This window comes from Mastigoproctus giganteus, chromosome 4 (genome assembly GCF_048544385.1).
Source record: "Mastigoproctus giganteus isolate SK-2022 chromosome 4, ASM4854438v1, whole genome shotgun sequence".
NCBI lineage: Eukaryota > Metazoa > Arthropoda > Arachnida > Uropygi > Thelyphonidae > Mastigoproctus > Mastigoproctus giganteus.
Window position 1 is genome coordinate 138999442 of NC_143578.1, and position 22006 is coordinate 139021447.

At 38.4% G+C, this 22006-nt stretch overlaps 1 long non-coding RNA gene across 1 annotated transcript in view; it reads left to right on the forward strand.

Moving 5' to 3' along the window:
* Positions 1 to 22006, forward strand: part of LOC150087092 (uncharacterized) — a 269420-nt gene that overhangs the window by 232648 nt on the left and 14766 nt on the right. Inside the window, exon 3 of the long non-coding RNA XR_016546870.1 lies at positions 3900 to 4040. This is a non-coding gene — a long non-coding RNA (uncharacterized LOC150087092). The remainder of the gene's footprint in view (positions 1 to 3899; positions 4041 to 22006) is intronic.

Consider the following 22006-nt stretch of genomic DNA (forward strand, 5'->3'; position numbering starts at 1 on the left):
TCAATTTATAAATGAAAAAAAGTAGGAGACCTAGGAATGCAGAAGGTACAGTAGAAGAGGAAGAAGAAATTAGAATCCTGTTCGCAACAGATATTACATCTAATTAATGAAGAAGAAGAAGAGACTAACCTCATTAAAATATTTCAGTTGAAAGCACTTTCCTTCATACTATCTAATTTCAATTAAAAATGTAGTTTTAGTTGCTTTTAATTCTTTCCTCTAATTAACATTAGCATTAGTAGAGGCATATGATGAAAGAAAGCAAGCTTATAGAGAATCAGCTAAAAAAACTTCCAATTTCAGCCATCCATTCGCTCCAAAAAAAAAAAAAAAAAATTGTCCAGTTGTTCCTTGAATTTATTTAAGCTATCAACTTCCACAACGACAGATGGAAGTTTTTATTTGAATTTATGTCCTCTCAAATGTGTAATATGAGCAAGAGGAAAATCCCATCAGCATTGAGCTTGCTAAAACCATTCAAGACCTTGCATGTGCCTAGTCTCCAGACACTGCAATTTGCAAAATTTAAGCCTTTCTTGGTAAGAGCAGCCCTTTCTTCCCCTCACCAATCTCGTTGCCCTTCTCCGTACTCGTTCCAACAGTTCTACATCCTTCCTGAATTGAGGACTCCAGACCTGTATGCAGTACTAAAGGCGTGGCTTGACCATTGCATTATACAATGCGATAATTACCTCCTTATCCCTGCTAGCAAAATTTCTGTATATCATTGACAAGACCCCATAAGGTTCTCTGGCAGTCTACTGCTCAGCAAACTTCATATCTGACTGCACAATTACAGTCAAATATGAAGTTTTCTGAGCAGTGTGAAACTAATAGAGAGAAGAAATATCTTTTGAAAGAGAAATTGAGCATCATTCAATAAATAGAAACAGATCCAAACGAAATATTTTTCACGTATCTCTGACAAAACAGTTCGGCATGGACTCCTCATTGATTGTTTGTTTTTGTTGTAAGGTTTTTAGTCGCATCAGCAGCTTCGGCCAGACTGCACCGTATATAATATGTCTGTAAATCGCATGTGTTCTGGGGTCGATTTGCTGGTTGAAAAACCCTAGTTTTCGGGAGAAAAAATCATGCTACCCTCTTCTGAGACCGACTAACTCAGCGACGTCATAAAAAATGCTGCGTTTTTGACGAAATATGAACCCGAATTTTTTACGCCCTGTGTGGGGAGTACGGCAATTTTGCCAACTATGTTACCCACGAGGCTCTCATTAATTATCATATCCAAATGTCATAAATTCTGCTTGAAGCTGAGAATATTTTATCAAATTTCAACAGGAAGAAAGCTTAAAAATAGAAAAAGTGAGAAACTGAGTGTAAGTAAAGTTTTGAATGGCACAAGAAATCGAAACAGTTTGAAACCCTTGTGTTTCAAACTGAAAGGGTTCAAATCATAAAACGGCTGTTTGGATTGGTTCACGAATTGAACTGTCGTAGACCACAAGGCAACTGGTGGGAAATTAGGCAACGAAAGGAGAGCTGGGCATGGAACACTACCATTCTTCTTAATGACTGCGTGATCTTATCAAGATGCATTTCACTTCTTTTCTAAGGAGATGCATCTTGGTTCCTGCATGCAGTTTCTTCTGTGTCTTTTTCAAAGTGGTGTGTTTCCACGTGGGAGGAGGTCTGAGCAGTATTATTCTTGTGCAGCCAACTCTGAGTGATAAGGGTGCTACAAACTTGAGACTTGTATACCAAGAGTTAATAATAAGGGGAGAAACACCGGAGGTTTACCTTCTTCCACCTAGCAACCATGTAAATGCGTATAATTTTCATAAGTGATCATTTTATTATGTTAGTTCTCTGTTTTGTAGCTTTGCTTCGCAGTTTTTAAATGACTAGGATGTTAATTCCTGTTAATATCCCTATAATTTTACTTGAAAGTAAAAGTGAGTCCTTAAGTGTTATCAGCTATTTCGTCGATGTTTACTCACTGTATGAAAAAGTACAGCGTTATCGCACGTTATCAGCAGCGGGCTTGGTTAAAAACAGAAAACTGTCGAAAACACGGTGTGTATTTATTAATGTCAAAGATATATAACCTATGAACAGAAACTGGTAAACAAAATTGCAAAAATTGGACTAACAAAACGAAAAAGTAAATAATAAAATTAAACATGTAATAATAATTGTTGTATAATCAGAGATGATGTGAAGTTTGTAACACACACTCCATATAAATCTTTTAAATTGGTCTCAAACTTCAGGTTTGAGACCAATTTAAAAGATTGGTCTCAAGGAGTAAGAAAGGAGTAAGGAGTAAGAAACCGTGCTGCCTTTCTTACAAGTAACAAGTAACAGCATCGAGATATTTTTTATCCAAGTTTTTTCCTTTTGTTTAAAAAGAAATCAAGTCACATTATAGCCTGACAATAAAAGCCACTCGTTATTTAATTTTTTTTATGAAACCCCCAAAACGAAAGGTATTAGAACCAATCGTACACTGTTTTCCCCTATGTGTGTAAATATCAAGTACTATCGATCAAATTTCCTGTCAACTTACTGTTCTGTCATCCTGCTGTTTGTCAACGAACTGTTCGGGTTCGGATATAACACTAACCGCTGATCACTACAAATAATCTTCAATCTTTGCAAATATCTTGCTTACTTCTCACGGAAAATTGATCCTTCCAAGCAGTTACAGTCACCCACTCTCTCTTTCTCCCCCCATCTATTTTCTCTATTAGCCATCTAAAGTGCATCCTCCCATTATGGAACCCTTGCTTCTTAGGCCAGAGCTCATAATGCCTAATAATTATCTTTGGTCATAAACTTAAATTCCACTAGCAATTTGAGGACTTACTCACACATAGTGCGCACTCTGATGGAAAGAGAAATAACACGTATTGCAAGCAGACCATCTCGATACTACTCTGAAGAACTAACATATATGTCCCTCGCAGTTAGCGCAGCAGTTATGATTACAGTCTTTTCTTACCATGTGAAAAAGCTTGGATTCGAATTTCGTCTCGACGGGAGAAACGACTAGCGACGTTTATGAAACGTGGCCGAGTTAGCCGGTCTCGTGAGAGTTTTTATCATTTAGCTCCTTGAAATTTGGGTTTTTATCAAGGAAACGGGCGACATGACTGAGAATATGTACTACAAACACAATATACTAACATGTCTTAATTGTACCTTAGTTTGCTTTGGCACATAACATACAACAATACACCAAATAAAACATTTTGACGAATACATTATATTAGAACTTTAATAAGAATTTCAAATAACCAACGATATTAAAGCCAAATTATGAAATGAACTTGCAGTGATAAGTAAATTAAATTTAAAAAAAAATCAAAAAGTGAATTCTAAGGCAAAAACATTGCCACAATAATCAATCAAGGAATGGCAAAATAATCTGAAAAGCACTGTTAAGCTTCGGAGTGGAAATACGTTTTTATTGTCAAAACTGCGATGCGTGCTTCCTTTTAGTTTTCTATTAGCTGAATGCTAATTCTAATTCAACCTAATTCTAATTAATTAATTAATTCTAATTTGAATGCTAATTCAACCCTTTCTGCTTTACTTTTATTTTGAACATTTTTCACTTATATCATTACATTTCTTTCTTTCTGTTTTGGCTTTAATATCCATAGTTATTTGGACTTGTTTTTAAAGTTCTGATTAATAGATAATGAGTATGCTTTCAAATTCATTTTCTTAATGAATTTCATAATTAAGAAAATACCATTATAATCTGATATTTTATGACATTGGCCTTAAACTTGCAAGCTGACTATACAGCTATGTGATATTTTTAAATTTTAATTTTCATTGCTCGATGACTAAGAAATAAGGAGGAGGGATAACTATTTATAGGTACTCACCAAACGTTATGTATTACATCTTTTCTCATTTTGTTTCAGGTGGGGACAGAAATTCTCGATTATCCCTGGCCAAATGGAAAATAACTTGAAAAATGCTTTTAAGAACAACATCAGAATTATCAGTTGCTACTGCTAGACAATGCAACGTGCCTAGTGGAACTCTGGGATATCACATGACAGGTAAGGAAGCAAGTTTGTTTGATTTTCATCTATTCAAAAACAAGGATTACTCAGCAATGTAACGAACAAGCCCCAAGCCGGTAAGGTTTGACTACTCGAGGCGCGACAAAACCCTGATATTGATGAAAGAAAAAAAATCTGATCATCTAGGCCCTTGTGGGTGGGTACAAATGGATCTTCCCAGACATCTTTAGTTACTTTAAATTATTAATGAACGTTCAATACACCACTAAAAAAAAAAATTGCTGATCGAGCCATGTGTACACATTTTGACTCGTTTGTGTTCAGTTCGCGAACCACGTATTTCGAATTGGTTATACAAGTTCCATTGGCAATTGGCGCTCGTAGCCACTAAGGTATCTTCCAGGAGCTTTGGGTAGTGTTGTACTAAGGAAATGTAGGCTTGCATCACTGGTTTAATGGGCAGAAAACTCTTCTGGATAAAATAAATAATCACCCAAGAAAATAGACCACATAATGATGAAAATAGACCACATATCTTACTTAACTTAGGGTTTGTGAGTGATCTTTTGCCTAGCTAGTAATGCCTAAAAGATCTGAAGAGTTAGAATTCTCTCAAAAATTCCTTTCTCTAATGTGTGCTGGTGCTTTCTTCTTTGCATAAAGACTGTTCGGGATTCTTTCCATGGTTCCTATGTTCATAATATACGTGCACGTATATTATGAAGTAGTTTGGCACACGTCGATTGGAATACCACAGTCCACATAAATCTCTACAATGAATGGTGTAAAATTTGCAACTTGCGATGCTTATTTTTCGAAGGTGGATACTGGTGTGGATGCAGATTCGCACATTGTGAGATGGAACCTATACGCAGCCCTAAGTTCAGAGTCCCTTGTTAACTCTTGTGCTTTTAAATCGGCTACATTAACTTCCAGCTCCATAGACTTTGCGCCTGTCACTCAAAAATTGTCTTTTCTCATCATCGATATCAGTCTCAGTTAAAATTTTTGTTCTCTGTGGTCATCCTGAAAAGGATGATCTCAAGAAATATGCTTTAATTAAGGGTCACGCTTTATATAATTATATTATAGGGTAATATCTGAGTTTTTTCCCATCACTGCCTATTCACAGGTTGAGGAGAGCAACCTTCTGCAGAGTACTCCTCGTTTATCACTATAAATAGACAAACTGATCGAGCTGCATTTATTTAAAAATATGGAAGTTGAACATGCAGGCGTTGTTTTTCTCTTTTAAGAAGCTTGAGTACAATATATAGTACTTTTAAGAAGCTCCAATCTCATTATTTTGTTTCGTAAACGGCAAAAATAAAGAAAGGGATAGAAATTGAATTGACGAGTAAGCATAATGCTAAAGCTTGTTTATTTTATTTCTGTTTCTTTCGTTTATCTTTTTATGTTATTCATTCTATTTACGATTCCCATATCGGGCCGGTCACAGGAGTTTTTATCTAGTGAAAGCGTAGAAGTTGACTGTACTCTGACCGTATTACTCAACTGAGACTATTTTATTATTTTTTTTTCGCCACAGTTTCCAGGTGATGAGTGATAACGTTCCTTTAATTATCGCCGCTGTTTTCGGGATAGCATGAATAGTTTGTGTTTGCTGTTCCATTTCGAGTAAAACTAGCAGAAGTGGCCAACCGTGTGCAAGTGGTCTTACGCCACACCTCACTTTCCATTATCTAGGTAACGAAATAACTTCACCCGATAATGATCTGCAGAAAATAAGATAATTCAAAACCAGCGATAACGAATGCAAATAATGTAATCTGGACGTACGCCAGAGTATCATTACACAATTGACCTGCGGTTGTTTCTTTCTGTGGTATAATGCATTCGAGCACGGTTATTGCAGGGTTACAGTCGACATTAAAAACACCAACAGTTCGTAAAATCAACGAAAAACAGAATGGGATAATGGAGTGGGGGGAAATCACCTCATTACCACGTTTTATTTTCTTAAAAATAAATGAAAATTCTCAGTCAAAACACTAATTCAATTCGTAATAGCTCCTTTGTTATAAATTCATATCTTAAAACTTTATTCACAGAATGAAGCAGAATTATTACAGAATCACAACATTAAAAAGGAAGATTTCTACACAGTAACGAGATTGCTTTTGATACCTCTCTTATTGTACATTTCGGGCAACGTGCTTGCATCCTTCTTGTAAAGTTGCCCATGATGCCACTCCCACCGTCATATGCGAAATGCTCCATAAATAATTATTGTAAATAAAACTGACAACAGCATATTTTTATTTTTCTGTAGAAGGCTTAAAGTTAGAAAACAGTTAGTTTTAGCTAACGGTTATATATTATACAAAGTGGCCACTTTATTAGGTCCACCTACCCCTTTTCACGTAATAGCGAAATGGAGCGCTCCATCAAGAACAGCATCAAGTGTTTGTACCATGCGATACAAAGCTGATATGTAGGGCTGCTGCATGCATGCAGCTCAATGCGAGAATGGCAAGACAAAAAAATATTTCAGTGACTTTCAATATGCCATGGTAATAGGCGCCAATATGACAATCTCGGAAACTGCAAATCTTCTGGGATTTCATGTAAGACTGTCTTGAGTGTATTGAGATAGGTCTGTTAACTAAATAACATCTGGTCAACGGCGATTCTGCGGTCGGAAACAGCTCATTGGTGAGACGGACCAACGACTGGCTGGCGACACTTATTCTCGCTAATAGAAAGGCTACCGTCAGTCAAATGGCAACCAAGTACAAAGAAGCATTTCTATTGCAGCCGATGACTAAACTGAGTTCCACTCCTGTCAGCAAAAGACAAGGAAGGTACCGTTACAGTGGGCTCAGGAACACTATCAGGACAGTGGAGGATTGGGGAAATGTTGCTTAATATGATACCAGTGCCAGGTGTGAACAATGCAGATTGGCAGCGTAATCGTGTCCAGAGTGTTTTCGTGGTGCACATTCGCTTGTGAAAACATGAGGGATTCAATGAAGTTTGAACTATAGCTAATATGGAACACAATTAGGTGTACCGTATCCTACTAAAGGTTATGTTACACGGTTCTGTTTGTAGAAAATTGTGTGTAACTGCGAGTATCGAAATATTTTGGTCTATAGAAGTGATAAGTCCATTTTGGCCTATAGAAGTGATAAGCCACAATTCGCTCAAACATGAATACACCGAAGGAGCTAATGGAGTTTGAGAGCCAGTGATTCTTGGATGTCTTCTGTCGAAATTTACTGTGTTTGTTATTTGTTGCTCAGGAATTGTTAAGTTTTCAATTGGCAGTGTTTTTTATATGAAAACCTCAAAACACGAAAGTATTAGAATTTGTAGGAAATCAGTACCGAGCATGATTTGGATTTTGATAAGATATAGGATACTTTTCATTAGACTTGAATTTCTGTAGGTTGTCATTTTCGGGACGTACATGTGAAGAAAATTTGTTCCGAGGCACAGAAGTAGAAGAGATAAATGGGGAGAAAAAGGGAGAAATTTCTTCAATGAGTTTGGAGTTCGACAGTGAATGGATATTGAGGTCCGAACACGTGCCTATTTGAGGTACGTGTTGGATTGTTTTGAAATGATCAGCGGAATTACAGGTATCGATTCGGAGAAATAGTGTCGTGGAAGCATCTATATAAAAGGCATGCAACAGAGAAAAGCTCAAGTCATTGATTCATCTGACTGGTCTCGATTCAGTAAAGCTTAGGAACTTGAAAGCAGTTTTTGAGGGCACTGTCCCAGATATGGGAACAGTGTTCCATGGTAGGATAGGTTTGGGACTTGTACAGAGTGAATAGTGAAGAAAAGTGATTATGGAAGCTAAAAAAAAAAGTGATTCTGGAAGCTAAAAAGAAAAAACCCGTTTTTTGATGCAGACGAAGAAAAATATTTGTAGCGTGTTTATGCAAGAGAGATTAGAAATCAAGCTAATCCCTAATAGAGATATGTGATGTTGTCAGAAACATCTGAATGTCATCGAAAATGAGTATGGGAGAAGCAGATCTTTTTGCGTAATAAAAAAAAAAAGACAGGACTGAGTTTTAGGAGGATTGAAATCAAGTAAGTCGTCTTCGTTCCATTCAATAATTACCTAAAGATTGGTATTTAAAGAATTGGAACGCAGAGTGTTATCATCAGCAAAACTATGGATAGAATTTACAATTAATGGAAGAAGGTTATTAATAATATAAGAGGAAACGAGTAGGAGCAAGAACTGGACCTTGGAAAACACCAGCATTAGTAGAGAGTTATTAGAAGACAGAGACTATCACCTCAGCGAGCGATCAGAAAGAAAACTAGATACCGAATTGCAAACAACAGTCGGCAATCTGTAAGATCAAATTTTGCTTAAAAAACCGTTATGCCAAGAAGAACTCTTTAGAACCCTTTATTATATACAGAAGGCACATTGCTGTATACAACTACCTTCACGTCTACAAGCCATTGGTTAAACATAATCAAAAGATTTAGAAGCTTTGGAAATATCAAGAGCAACTGCTTTAGTTTCACCAGATTTTTCATCGAATTTGGTGAAAAATGAGTAACATAAGCCAATACATCATCAATGAATCCACAATGACAGAACCCTTACAGTCGTTAATCAGATGGAGGAAGCTTTCGGGATAGTTGGTGAGTTGACAGCTGATGAATTTCTACATTAACTGAAAGGACAGAGCAGTGCAATAATTATAAAGAATGGATTAGTCACTCTTAATACAATACATGGCCTTAACCACTGGAAAATATACATAAATACAACAATACGTGGATAGAGCAGCATCATCGAGAAGTCCACCTAGAGCTTGACGAGGGCATACATACATCAATTAAGAGATTTATTTGATTTATTTTGTTTGATTTAGTTTGATTTATTCCATTTGATGTATTCACACATGAGAACTCCCAATTTCTATAGTTAGTTCTCTTTTATAATGCCTTTTTATAATGGAATTTGCCTATCATACACCATCAGTGTTACTCTTATATTTATCATACACGTCGGAATCACGTGATTATCTGTAACTGCCCCATGCTCTTTTGAATAAGGCTTTCCCGAATTTCATTCCAAAATACAGCGCTTACAGTAAAAGGCAAGTATGAAGGCTGCATTTAACTAAATTGTTTTAGAATTTTGTACAAATTCTTTGCCATATTTGTTTACCCGCAATCTTTGTACAATGAAAACGTTGAAGTTGTTATCAGTTAAGTTACGGTCTATAGAATTAAAACAGGATGTGCTAGTTGTTATAGTGAAATGTAGTCACATGAGGAAATCAATCTATAAACGGAAAGATTACGAAATTTGCGGCGGTAGCAACCGTAACTCGTGCAAACGTTTCAGAGGCTTAAGGAGAGTGAATTAGTGTTATTACAGCGAGTATTTTCTATCCCTCGCTTGAGAATATGGAATTAGATTTTGAAACTCTTTCCTAGTTAAGCTAATTACTAGGGTCGGAATATACAGTGCCTTAATATTTTAAATAGAGCGTTTCGACAGCATAGAGGATTTTGTCAGAGAAGATCTAGACCCGTTTAAATAATCAGGAAGATAGGAAAGGTATGGCAACATCAAAACAGTCTCGTACTGTGCTGTGATCAAATACAGTTTGGCAGCTGCAGGTATTAACTGTGTAAATTTCTTCTTCATCTGTCACGTCTTCTGACAGGAAGAGCGGAAAGAAGTTGCTACATTCGTTGACTCATACGTTTTTGAGGATAATTATATCGTTTACACTTTCTCCCCCCCCCCTACGATAACCTGAAAGATACTGCGTTAGAATGAAAAGGAAACTACCAATGAGATTGGTGGGAGCAGGATAGGGGAAGTCATTCGACTACGCTTGACCCTTGAACCTTTGATACCTAAGTCCGGTTATAAGTAATGCAAAATTCTAAGAATTCGCACCTTACTTATAATTATGTTTCGCTGTATGCGTAAAAAAGTGTCCAACTTTATTCGGCATCATTTTTAGCCAAACCATTTAATTTTTTAGCTTTCCGCTCACCAATTTTCCATTATTTTTAAAGAATTTATTTGCGGTTCACGAGAGCATGATGGTTTTGTTTATTTTCTTTTAACTGGGAAAAGGGCGAATTTCATATATTCGTAATTGAGACCTGGATTCAAGTAAATAAATCATTAGTCTGTATATTTCATTTGGGAAATGGCAACACTTTAGTTTTAATGCTAAGGTGTATCAATTAGCCTACCCTTATCCATCATATCAGGTGTGAAAATTGATAACTTTGGCGTTACAGTGCATGCCGTTACAGTGACGTAACGAGGAATTTAGATAGAGAGTGCAACATGAAATATTCCTGTTAAAACCATAAATATCAGAATCATTGTTGGAGAAATGTAGAGACTATACGTATGCATCATACCGTATCTCATAGGTGTGCACTACGGATTTAACAAAACAACAACTATGGTGTTTTACATAGACGTACCTACATCTATATACTTATACATTTTAATACTTATACATAGTATTAAAATAAAGAGTGGACATTAAAATATTATATATTACAATAAAGCGTACAAGGACAAATTGTACATATGAAAAGCAGAGTGTATACATACTAGCTGTGCAACAGAGGCATGTTTAGACACGTCGTCGGTTGGTTAGGCCGTTTTAATCAGTTTATTGGTTGCTGGCGTTGCCACATCTAGGTCATGATCATCAGCATGGCTGGTTCTAGAATTCCTGGAACTTTGGTGCAAGAATTAATGTTGGGGACACCAGTTTCCCTTGCTGGATCTAAGGGGGTTCCTTCTTTTATTTGGGTTTCCACGTTGTGAAAAAAGTCGACAAAAGTTTCTAACGTCGAGATAGAATTCGAACTCATATATTTATCATACGGTGTAGAAGGACGGTGGATTACCATGGATTGAAGAGCAAGTGCTTTGCTGTAGCTCCCAGCAGAGGACTCCCCCAAAGGCGGACTGTGTCAAAAATTCTTTCTGGGGAAAACTTGGAGCTCCTTCATCGGCCTCCGGCCCATTGGGGTTTTTCCTGGTAAGTCTTACGGCCAGTCCACCTCTGACTCCACCCAATTGCAACAGCTGGTTTGGAAGAAATCTCTGTTGCTGTGTCCGACTGTGCCATACAAAATGCGTACCTCTCTGCTAATTCCAGAGCGGTAATAGTGACAACTGGGTATTCCCTAAGTAGCAATGCAAAGTACTTCAACCCCTCCTGCAGTGATTTACTTAAACGTACCACGAGCTGCTCTTCCCCAACAATTCATCGACTTCGGTCTAATTAAAAATGACATATGCCCTTAGAACAGCTTATGGGCCGACCATGCTAATTTCCACCTAATTGGCGTTGTGAATGCCCATAATTATCGAATATCGGTTCCATGTATTATCGACGAAATTATTTTTACTGTCCATATGTGTTGTGTCTTAAGGCGCAGCCATCCGCTACCACCGTTTGAATTAGGCCTTTTTTTCCTAGATAGAGAAGGCACATTGCTTTCCAAGTCTATCTGCAAAAATCATCTTTACATAGATATCTTAAGTTGCTCCAGATTACCAGGATATGTAGGACTAATCTACATCAACACTCCAGATTATTAGATATTATGTTCTTAGTGAGGTATCTTCCAGTTATTTGCCATTTACCTCCACTTCTTCATTTATAGTGGTTTCTTCTACTGGATCATGATGAAATAAATTTGCCTGGAATCCTCACCCGCTTAACACAACCATTACAGCTGAGTGGAAACAATTCTGAAACGAGCTTACTTCCATTTGACAATCCCAGTCTGAAGTGTGATAAAAAAAGAAAAGAAAATTGATTCCTAACGTGGATGAGGCAACGTTTGGACGGAGGTTGTTATAAATGTAAATCCCAGTCGGTATTCTTTCCCTCGGTTATATTTTTGGACAAGCAGCTTTTAATCTGGTTTATATTGGGCCTTCAAATTATGTTCCTTTTTTACCAGACATGGTTCTATAAAGAAAAAACTAATTGATATAGGCCTCACAGACAATACCTTCAGTTTCTGTGGAGAATAGGAAGACTGGTCCCATATCTTGCTTGATTGCAACATCTGTCTAGAGATCAGGACAGAGCTACTCACAGACCTTAACCTAGCGTCTTTCCAACCAGAAAACATTCTTCTGAAATTCAAAGAAGCCGTGCGAGTATTTTCTATATTCACTATGGTTCTCTTCAATAGACGGAGCACGTACTTTTATGACAGTGAACCCTCCATCCAACGTGAAAAAGTTCATATAACTGTTTTTGCTGCTGCAACCATTGTTCTCTTCACTCATCAGTTATACTACCATACTTCCATTGAATCCCAGTGGCCATTCGTTTTGCTGACGACGGTACCTCTCCCCATCTTGGATCTTTGTGTTTACCTGGTGGGACTTCTGTCTTCCTGCTGACACTTTGGCACCTACACCTGGCGTGGGATATGCTAACCCCCCCCCTTTGGGATTAACTGCCACTGCGTACCGCTGCTGATCTCCATGGACTCGCCATTGAGTTGGGATTTCTGCCGGCTCCAGAGAGCCCTGGGCTCCCCAACATAGGATTTTCTATCTCATTTAGGGCACATTGCTTTCCATTTCGATACTGAGGAATAGAAGTCATTGTGCTGAAATTATTATTTTTAATATATATATATATTTAATATTTAAAAAATATATATATAATACATATTTAAAAATACACACACACACACATATATATATATAATGTATTTTTTTTGAATTTCTCAAAATTTCAACAATTTTTGAGACATTTTATTCCATTTGACGTAGTTCTGAGTTGATTGCATATACCTACTAAGACGGCCTCCGTAGCCAAGTGGGCAGGAGCGGGAGTGCAGTATTTTTTATGGTTCTCTTCAATAGACGGAGCACGTACTTTTATGACAGTGAACCCTCCATCCAACGTGAAAAAGTTCATATAACTGTTTTTGCTGCTGCAACCATTGTTCTCTTCACTCATCAGTTATACTACCATACTTCCATTGAATCCCAGTGGCCATTCGTTTTGCTGACGACGGTACCTCTCCCCTTGAACCCCGGTCTACTCAAAGAGCGTGTGCAGTAGCACACGCTCTTTGAGTAGACCGGGGTTCAAGCCCCTGACTGCTGAATACGGTAGATCTGCCAACCCGCACTGGACCAGCGTGGCAGATTATGGTCCATTTCCCTCAACATGAATTGTTGAGGAGGCTTCCATCCTGCAGTGGGTTGATAATGGCTGCACTTTACTTTTTTTTTTTTACTTTACCTACTAATTTTGAGGAAGCCCGCAAACGAGTGCATTGAAACATGAAGTTTAATTATAAAGGCATCACTGGATTCTGGAAAGATTTCCTTGAATTGGAGAAGTGTTAATGTATAGCCAATATATAAAGACAGTTCTAAGAGTGAAATGGATAACTATCAACTGGTTAGTCTAACTTCAGTAGTAGGAAAATCATGGAGGCAATGAACAAGAATGCAATACAGGATTATTTAGACAGAAATGGAATTCTGAACATAGTATGGTTTTGTAAGGGAAAACTTATGTTTAGTTAGCTGGTGCAGGATATAATTTCGACATTGTTTACTTTGATTTCAGCAAAGCATTTGACGCGGTACCTTGTGAGAGGTTACAGTACAAGCTGGAACATGTTGAAATCAGAGGAAAAATTCTTAATATGGATTGTAGGATGGCTGCAGGGCAGGCGGCAGAGGGTTGTAATTAACGGTTATTCTTCATATTGGGCTAACCTAAGAAGTGGGGTTCCCCAAGGATCGGTACTGGGATCACTGCTGTTTTTAATTTTACTAAATGACATCTACAAAGGGATAAGGGGCGTCATGTGAAAATTTGCAGGTGATATCAAGATCATTGGAGTAGCCGGTTCTTCAGGTCGACGTAGGTAGACTTCAGGGACAGTCATGAAAGTGAAAACTATATTTTAATGCAGCAAAATGCAAGGTATCTTACACCTGGGGAATACTTACCCCAAAGTAACCTATACACTTTGTGGGGTTGAATTAAAAACAAAAGAGGAAGAAAGGAATTTGGTAAGTACAATACGGTTGGACGTGAAGTTCTCAGAGCAGTGTAGACAGGCGGAGAGGAATGCCCATGGCGCCCATGATTTATCGTTTCTTTGCTTGTAGAGATAAAGTGGTCATAATCCCTTGATATAAGACAATTGTAAGACTTTGGCAACAAATCTTAACTACTCAACTATATCTCATCGTTTTGCTCCTGGAAAGAAACATGATTTAACTGCAAATAAGGAAACCTTTGAAACCTTCCAAGAATTTGATAAAGAAATCTCTAACAGACGGCCCAGTTAATAGGTATATAACTCAATGCAATCTCTTACGATTTAGTTACCTGCTTCGAACAAAACTTATTATTGATCAGCGTTTATGTACCCTACTTGGTATCTGTACTAATCTGTACCTGTCATCCTTGACCATATCTGTTTTTCCCTTCTTCGTGTGATTCTGCCATCAACCCGACTGAGTCTTCTCCCAATTTTGTCCTGGCCAAGTCTATCTGAAATTTTATTACGCAACAACTGCTACTAGGCTTTGCCTTCTGATAATCTCCAACGACAAGGCTTCTGATTGGAACACCCTGACTAGGCTACATGACGACTGCTGGATAAATTTACTTGTTCCGTATTTCACTTCTCTTTTCAGTATCCGTGATGTTCTTTTTTACGGTATTTTCAACATTCATTTATTTTATTTTACTTTTTTTTTGCCAATTTAATTAATTTATTTGCATTGATTTGTTATTTTTATTTTATTTAATTTAATTATTTATTATTATTTATTTATTTTATTTTTTTGTTTGTACCACCGGTTTGGACTCCCAGTTGTACGCAATTTGCTGACATCCACTGGAATTGATTCTTCCTCCAGTGTATGCGGGAATCTTACCTTGTCACTTTCATTTGACATTGCGCGTATTGTTGTGGCCCGCCTCCTCCTGACGTGGACGGGAAATGGGGAACAGCTTTCCTGGTAATCGCTGTCCCCAGTAGTTAAGTGGCCAGAAAACAAAACAACACCACAAGACACTTCGCAGACATAACACCATACCCATTTCTAGCCATTTTAGAGTTCTATATTCATCACAGTGTACTATGGTGGAGTTGAAAACGTTTAGGTGCCACTGTACATAAGACACAACACATATCCACATGTGTAATTGTAAGACCACACTTGGAATACTGCGTTCAAGTATGGAGATCGCACCTGAAAAAAAAAAGAGTTCTCACTTCTTGAAAAGGTTCAAAGATGGGCAACCTCCTTGGTGAAACGGTATCCATACGAATAAAGACTTCAAATATTTGTGCTACAGAATTGGAAACTAGGTAGCTTAAAGGTGATGTGAGTGAGATGTATGAAGCTCTGCGAGGGGAAAGGAAAATGAATGAATGAGGGAGAAGTGTCAATGTTATAATTTCCGAATTAAAGGCTATAAATTCATGCCCTCGTGGGTAGCACAGCTGATAGAATCCTTCCCATTCTGGAAAAGATCTGAGTTTGAGTCCCGTCGATGACTTGAGGAAATTTTATGGATATTTTTCACAACGTGGCTGAGTTAGTCGGTCTGAGGCGAGGGTTGCATGGTTTTCTCCCGGAAACTTGGGGTTTTTCATCCAACAAACAGAAAATCAACCTCGCAAAACACGCAATTTACAGACAATATATACGGAGCAACATGGCTTTAGTTGCCGATGTTCCTAAAACCCAATAACAACAACAACACGGATCAATATGGACTTTTAGGTGCACCTAAAATCCTACTCCAACAACTCGTATATCTATCCATTTGTAATATATCCATCAATTGCGTATGTTTTCTGATCGAGCTGCCTTGTTTTGCTGGACGAAAAACCCGAGTTTCCGTGGGGGGAGGGGGGGGACCTTGATATTCACGCATGTGACCGATTAACTTAGATTGAGTGATAAAAGTACATAAAGGTTCCTTGTGTCGTTGACGGGATTCGAACCCCGGAATTATATAGTTATACTGTAATCACAGTCCCCACCCAGTTCGGAAGGACTGTGATTATAGTTATGCTACCCGCGCGATCACAAACACTTGTACAGACATAATACACAATAGCACAGCGTGGTCCAAGTTACTGATGCTCTTAAAACCCAACAACATCCGAGGTGCTGCGAAGATTATAATATCTATGGGTTATACTTTCCGATGATTTTTGAAGAGGATATTCTTACAGCACCTGTGGTCCATTACTTCAGCCAACACCAATACATCACCAAACAGTACTCCAAAGTCGCTCGACCACTAGAACGCTACCAACTCCTGACAAATTCTAGATGCAACACGCTAAGAGTAATTAAAATCTGCTTGACTTCATCTATTAATCTGTTCACTTCCGAACGAATACTAGCGAGTGAATATTAGTGATGTCAATAAAAATAGGTTCAAGAGGTTTTTTTTAACAATTCCTTGCCAGAGGCATCGCCAGCAGGAAGATAAAGAGGGGAGCTCAACACTAAGATGGGTTAATATTGTCCGAATTAAACGTGTATCTGACACACGCGCGCAAATTCGAATTAAATCGAAGTGATGTCACTACTGTTCTCGGCCTTTTTCTGGTCACTTTACTGTAGTATCCTAAACTACTTTTTATGATATCTCTGACTTCGGTGTGTTCGCTAAGCGCGGCCCACACATCCTGAAAGTATCTGTGAGCCGCGTGACGTTATGTTTCCCTTCTCTACCAAAAAAAAAAAACGCAACCGGTCGTTGTCGTAATACTTCCGGCGCCCGTCGGTGTTTATCAGTAGCGGTAAAGAGGACTGAGCGAGTTCTTCCCCCTTCCCCTCACCACTACTACCTCCAGACCGACGGCAGAATCGCAAAACAGGTTTCAAAAGAAGAAGACGAGGAGCTTTACTCCCTGCCGACGTACGCAAGAGTTGCACGCCCATGAGTGAAGGTTTGGTGTGGCGGGTTCATTTTTAACCAGTGATAGAAGGCGAAACGAGGTAGGAAAACAGGCGCTGCCTACCGGCTCTCGTTAACTACAGAAATGTGTTATTTCTTAATTCTTCTAACAATCAGTTAGGTGGGGACCGGAAGTTTCGACGTGGATGGAATATTAATTAGATAAACGTCCGGGTGTAGAAACTATCTGTAATCGTCTACGACTTGAAGATCACAATTAAACACCGATCGCGCTCTCTGAACAGTGAAAGAAAGACAGAGACTTGTGTCGTTGTAGTTTACTTTGAAAAAGTAAATGAATATTGTATGGGAGTGTCTGCGTTCCGGTAGTTATTATATTTATTTAAAAAATACATTAGATTCAGCGAACAATGTGTAATAACAATAGATAACACTAGTCTACTTAGATCTTTGTTTCTAAAATTCAATTAAATTTTTTAATGATAATTCTAAACATCCAAATTGTTTTTACCTATCATTAAGGCTTTTTTTTTTTTTTTTTTTTTTTACAAACAGTTGTTGGGTTTTTGGCACCCAACAACTTGGACCATTTTGCGCTGTATTTAGTATGTCTGTAAATTGGATGGGTTGTGTAGTCGATTTGCCTGTTTGTTGGACGAAAAACTCGCGTTTCCTAAAGAAAAAATCACGCTACCCTCACCTGAGGCCGACTGACTCTGCCAAGTTGTGAAAAAGTCCCATAAAAATTCGTCGCGTCATTGACAGGATTCGAGATAAGAGAAGATTGTGTGGAGAAGACGGCAATCCCATTAACTGGGCTAGCGGTGTTGGGCATATAGATAAATGAATACACAATACGGAAAACAGAGACACATCCATTTTGACCTACCGGCTATAATGACTGTATTTTTAATAATAGAATGAGGGATAAAATTATAAAAACTGCCATGATAATTGGCGCCGAAAGGAGTTAAATCATTTTGACTAGCGAAAGGAAAAGAGAACGTTTTATGGCTGCCTCATACGGTATCTGAGTTTAAAAAATGATTGAGGAGCACTTCATTTGCTTATAAACTCCTACCTAAAAGTTTAGAATCACCTTTCATTTTTTTTTTTAATTTTCAAAGTTTTTATTAAAAGAGGACCAAGTTGTATAACTGTTTATATTAAAATATATTCAATTATGCATAAAAATCAAAAAGGAAAATAACATTTAAGAAATATTTAAGAAATTTATAGAATAGCATTAGCATAGGCATATGATGCAAGAAAGCAAGCTTATATAGCACCAGCCAAAAAAAAAAAAAAAAAAAACCCTTCCCATTTCACCCATCCGGTCACTCGAAATATTTGTTTAGTTCTGCAGTGAACTTATTTAAGCTGTTGACCTCCACTACGACAGATGGAAGTTTGTTCCAACAATCAACCACCCGCTGGCTAAAGGCAAATTTCCGCACATCTGTTCTACAATTGTCTTTCCTCAATTTGAATTTATGTCCCCTCAGGTGCGTAATCTGAGCAAGGTGAAGAATCTCATCAGCACTGAGCTTGCTCAAACCATTCAAGGCCTTATACACCTCAATCAGATCACTTCGCAGGTGCCTAGTCTCCAGATGCTGTAACCTGTAGCATCCAAGCCACTAATGGTAAGAGAACCCCTTTATTTCTCTCACCAATCTTGTTGCCCTTCTCTGTACACGCTCAAGTAACTCTACATCCTTCCTAAAATAAGACGTCCAGACCTGTATGCAGTACTCAAGATGTGGCCTGACCATTGCCTTGTGTAAGGGGACAATCACTTTCTTATTCCTGCTAGCCAAATTCCTATATATCATTGACAAAACTCCGTGACCTGCTTTGGCAACCCATCTGCACTGCTCAAAGAATTTCATATTCGACTGCACAATTACCCCCAGGTCTTCCTCATCGTACTACACAGTAGGTACATTTCTCTTGGGTTACGGTTACCAATATGCAGTACTTTACATTTGTCAATGTTAAGCTTCAGTTGCCACTTCTTAGCCCATCTGCCTAACATTTTATGATCCTAGTGCAGTAGTGTACTATCATTAACAACCCTACCAACCTTCTTATCGTCTGCAAACTTAGACATTAACCTTCATCACTATATTTGATAAATATAAAAAACAACAATTGGCCCAACACGGACTCCCCTGGTGGACTCCACTAATAACATTAGTCCACGAAGGCAGCGTCCAATTATTACCACTCTGTGTTCTCCCACTCAACCATTCTTTTATCCATTGTAGCAACTTGCCTTTAATACCATACTGCTCCAATTTGTACAGTAGTCTTCCCTGTGCAACAGTATCAAAAGCTTGCCTAAAATCCAAGTATATGATATCAAAATTATTTTTTTTGCATCCATTTCCTTTCTGACCACATCACAGTATCCAATCAAATTTGTCAGACAAGACTTCCCCTTAACAAATCCATCCTGTGTCTCAACTATAACTGCAGTCTTGTCTAGATGATCCTGCCTTGCTTCTTTAACCAGTTTCATTATTTTTCCTGGAACAGAAGTTAAACTAACTGGTGTGTAACTACTCGTGTCACCCTTTGACCCCTCTTTGTGAATTGGGGATACATTTGCACATCTCCAGTCCATGGGGACCTCTCCTGAGTCCAAGGAAGGTTTAATAATTATGGCTAAATGTTTGCTTCCTTCCTTTAATATAACTGGATAGATCCCATTTTACAAAACTGAAGGGGTATAAAGACGTCAGTTTCATGATTGTTGTCCATTGCGGAAGTTGAAATTGCGTAGGTGGTTTCGTCAATTGTCACTTGTTTGGAGAGACCTGCTTTCGATTCCCGTCTGTGGTTGGATGGAATTTCTAAAATACTCTTGAGTGGAGGCTGCAGTTAGCCAAACTCAGGCGGAGGATGTACGGTCCCCCCCCCAATAAGTTATTCAGGTTTTTCAGCCGCAGAACACGCAAATCGGCTCGTAAACATGCATCTATACTGACATGATACGCAGTGGCGGAATGTGGCCTTAGTCACTGATGTTTCTGAAAACCTAACAACAGCAGATGAACTCTTTAGCAATAACTTGGAAAAACTTACAGGAATGTCGATAGTAACATGTATACCTGTTGTACTTGTTGGAACAGGTAACTGTAGACAGAGTGCAAATAAGGAGAGTCAATGATAAAATTAATTATATTTTATATGAAGAGCTCTATGATATGCTTCGTGGACAGATAGTAGTAGCAGTCCGAAGCATTTATGAACGTACCAATGGTCAGAAACAGGGCTTCGCATGGAATGGAACTCATCGTAACAGTTGTGCTTCGTCGCTCGCATCAGTAATGCAATTTATACTTAATGTTTTTAAAATAAGATATTTTATTGATGTTCATTCTGTTTCGTAGCATTTTAAATTCCAGCGCTGGTATATAAAGATGGTAGGCCCCAGGGGCTCACATCTGGTGAGTATGGGCTTGGCACACCCAGGGTCCTGAGCTGGATATCATCATTCTTCTCCCTTCTACTTCTGACTCTCTCTCTCTCTCTCTCTCGGGGTAATTGGGATTTTTTTTTTTTTTTGGTTGGCGCAGTATAAGCCTCAGGCTTCCTTGCACCATATGGCTGATAATAATAATAATAATAATAGGCTAAATTTAAGCGTAATTCGAATCCAAGTAGGCATTTATGCTTGTCAGACAAATATAAAATATGACACAGTAATTATTTTCAGAGGAGTAATTTCCTATACTTCCAATACACTGAATGTCCATTTTATTAGGTACACCTACCTTTCCGCCCTCGTGGATATCACAGATAGTATAATCACCGTCTTCCTACACCGGGTGGAAAAGACCAGAGTTCGAATCCCGTTACAGACGAGAGGAATTTTATGGGCCTTTTTCATAACGTAGATGAGTTAGTCGATATCAGGCGAAGATAGCAAATGTTTTTCTCCCGGAAACTCGGGTTTTTTTCATACAGCAAACCGACCACAGAACACACACAACTTACAGACATTATATCTTGCAATATGGCTTAAGTTGCTGAGGCGCCTAAATCCCTACAACCAACTTTCTACAAAATGGAGCACTCCTTCAGTAATAGCATCAGATGATTTTATCATGCGATATAAAGCAGGTCTTCTGGTACGTAAACCAGACGCGTATGTATGTTGTGTGTCTACAATCCAGTATGCAAATAAACGAGCAAATAAAAGATTTAAGTGATTTGAACGTGGCATGGTATTCGGCGCCAAACACCTCCTTATGAGTATCTCGGAAACTTCAACGCTGCTCCTCGTGGGTAGCATGGTGGTTATAATAGTTCCTCTGTGTTGTGCATTAATGACGCGAGAAATTTTTATTGGATTTTTTTTTCTTTTTTTTTTTTTCACACTGTGGCTCGGTTAGTAGGTCTCAGGCGAAGGTTGCGTCGTTGTTTTGTTCCGGAAGCTCCGGTTTTCTAGTGAACGGCAAACTGACCGAAGAGCACTCAGTAACAGACGCAATATACTGACTCATAATAGCCTTAGTTGATTTGGCGCTTAACAGACACCTACACCTAAACAACTCTGCTGGGCGTTTTCACATTCGACTGTCTCAGGTGTATCGATATTGGACCAATAACAATGCGAGAGGCCAACGGAGTCTGAAAAGACTTATGCGGGGAAATAGAAAGGCTATAATCAGTCAAATAACAATCCACAACAACAGTCCTAACTAAAGAGGCATTTCAGAAAAATCACAAGTCTTACAACCATGTCACGGATGAGATATCGCAGACGATTACCGAACTCGGTTCCACTCTTGCTAGCAAAGAATAAAAAGGTACGGTTAAAGTATGCCCGGGAACAGCAATACTGGAGAAATGTTCCCTCGTCTGGACCAATTCTAGTTCCTGTTGTTTCAAACCGGTAGGAGTATGAGAATAGGCGAAATAGTACGAATCCATGGATCCATCTGTCAGTTGAATGTAGGCTGGTGGTGGCAGTGTAAGGGTGTCGGGAGTGTTTTCGTGGTGAACATCGTTTTATAACAGGCTGTTAGAAAACAACATGATTATAGTATGTAC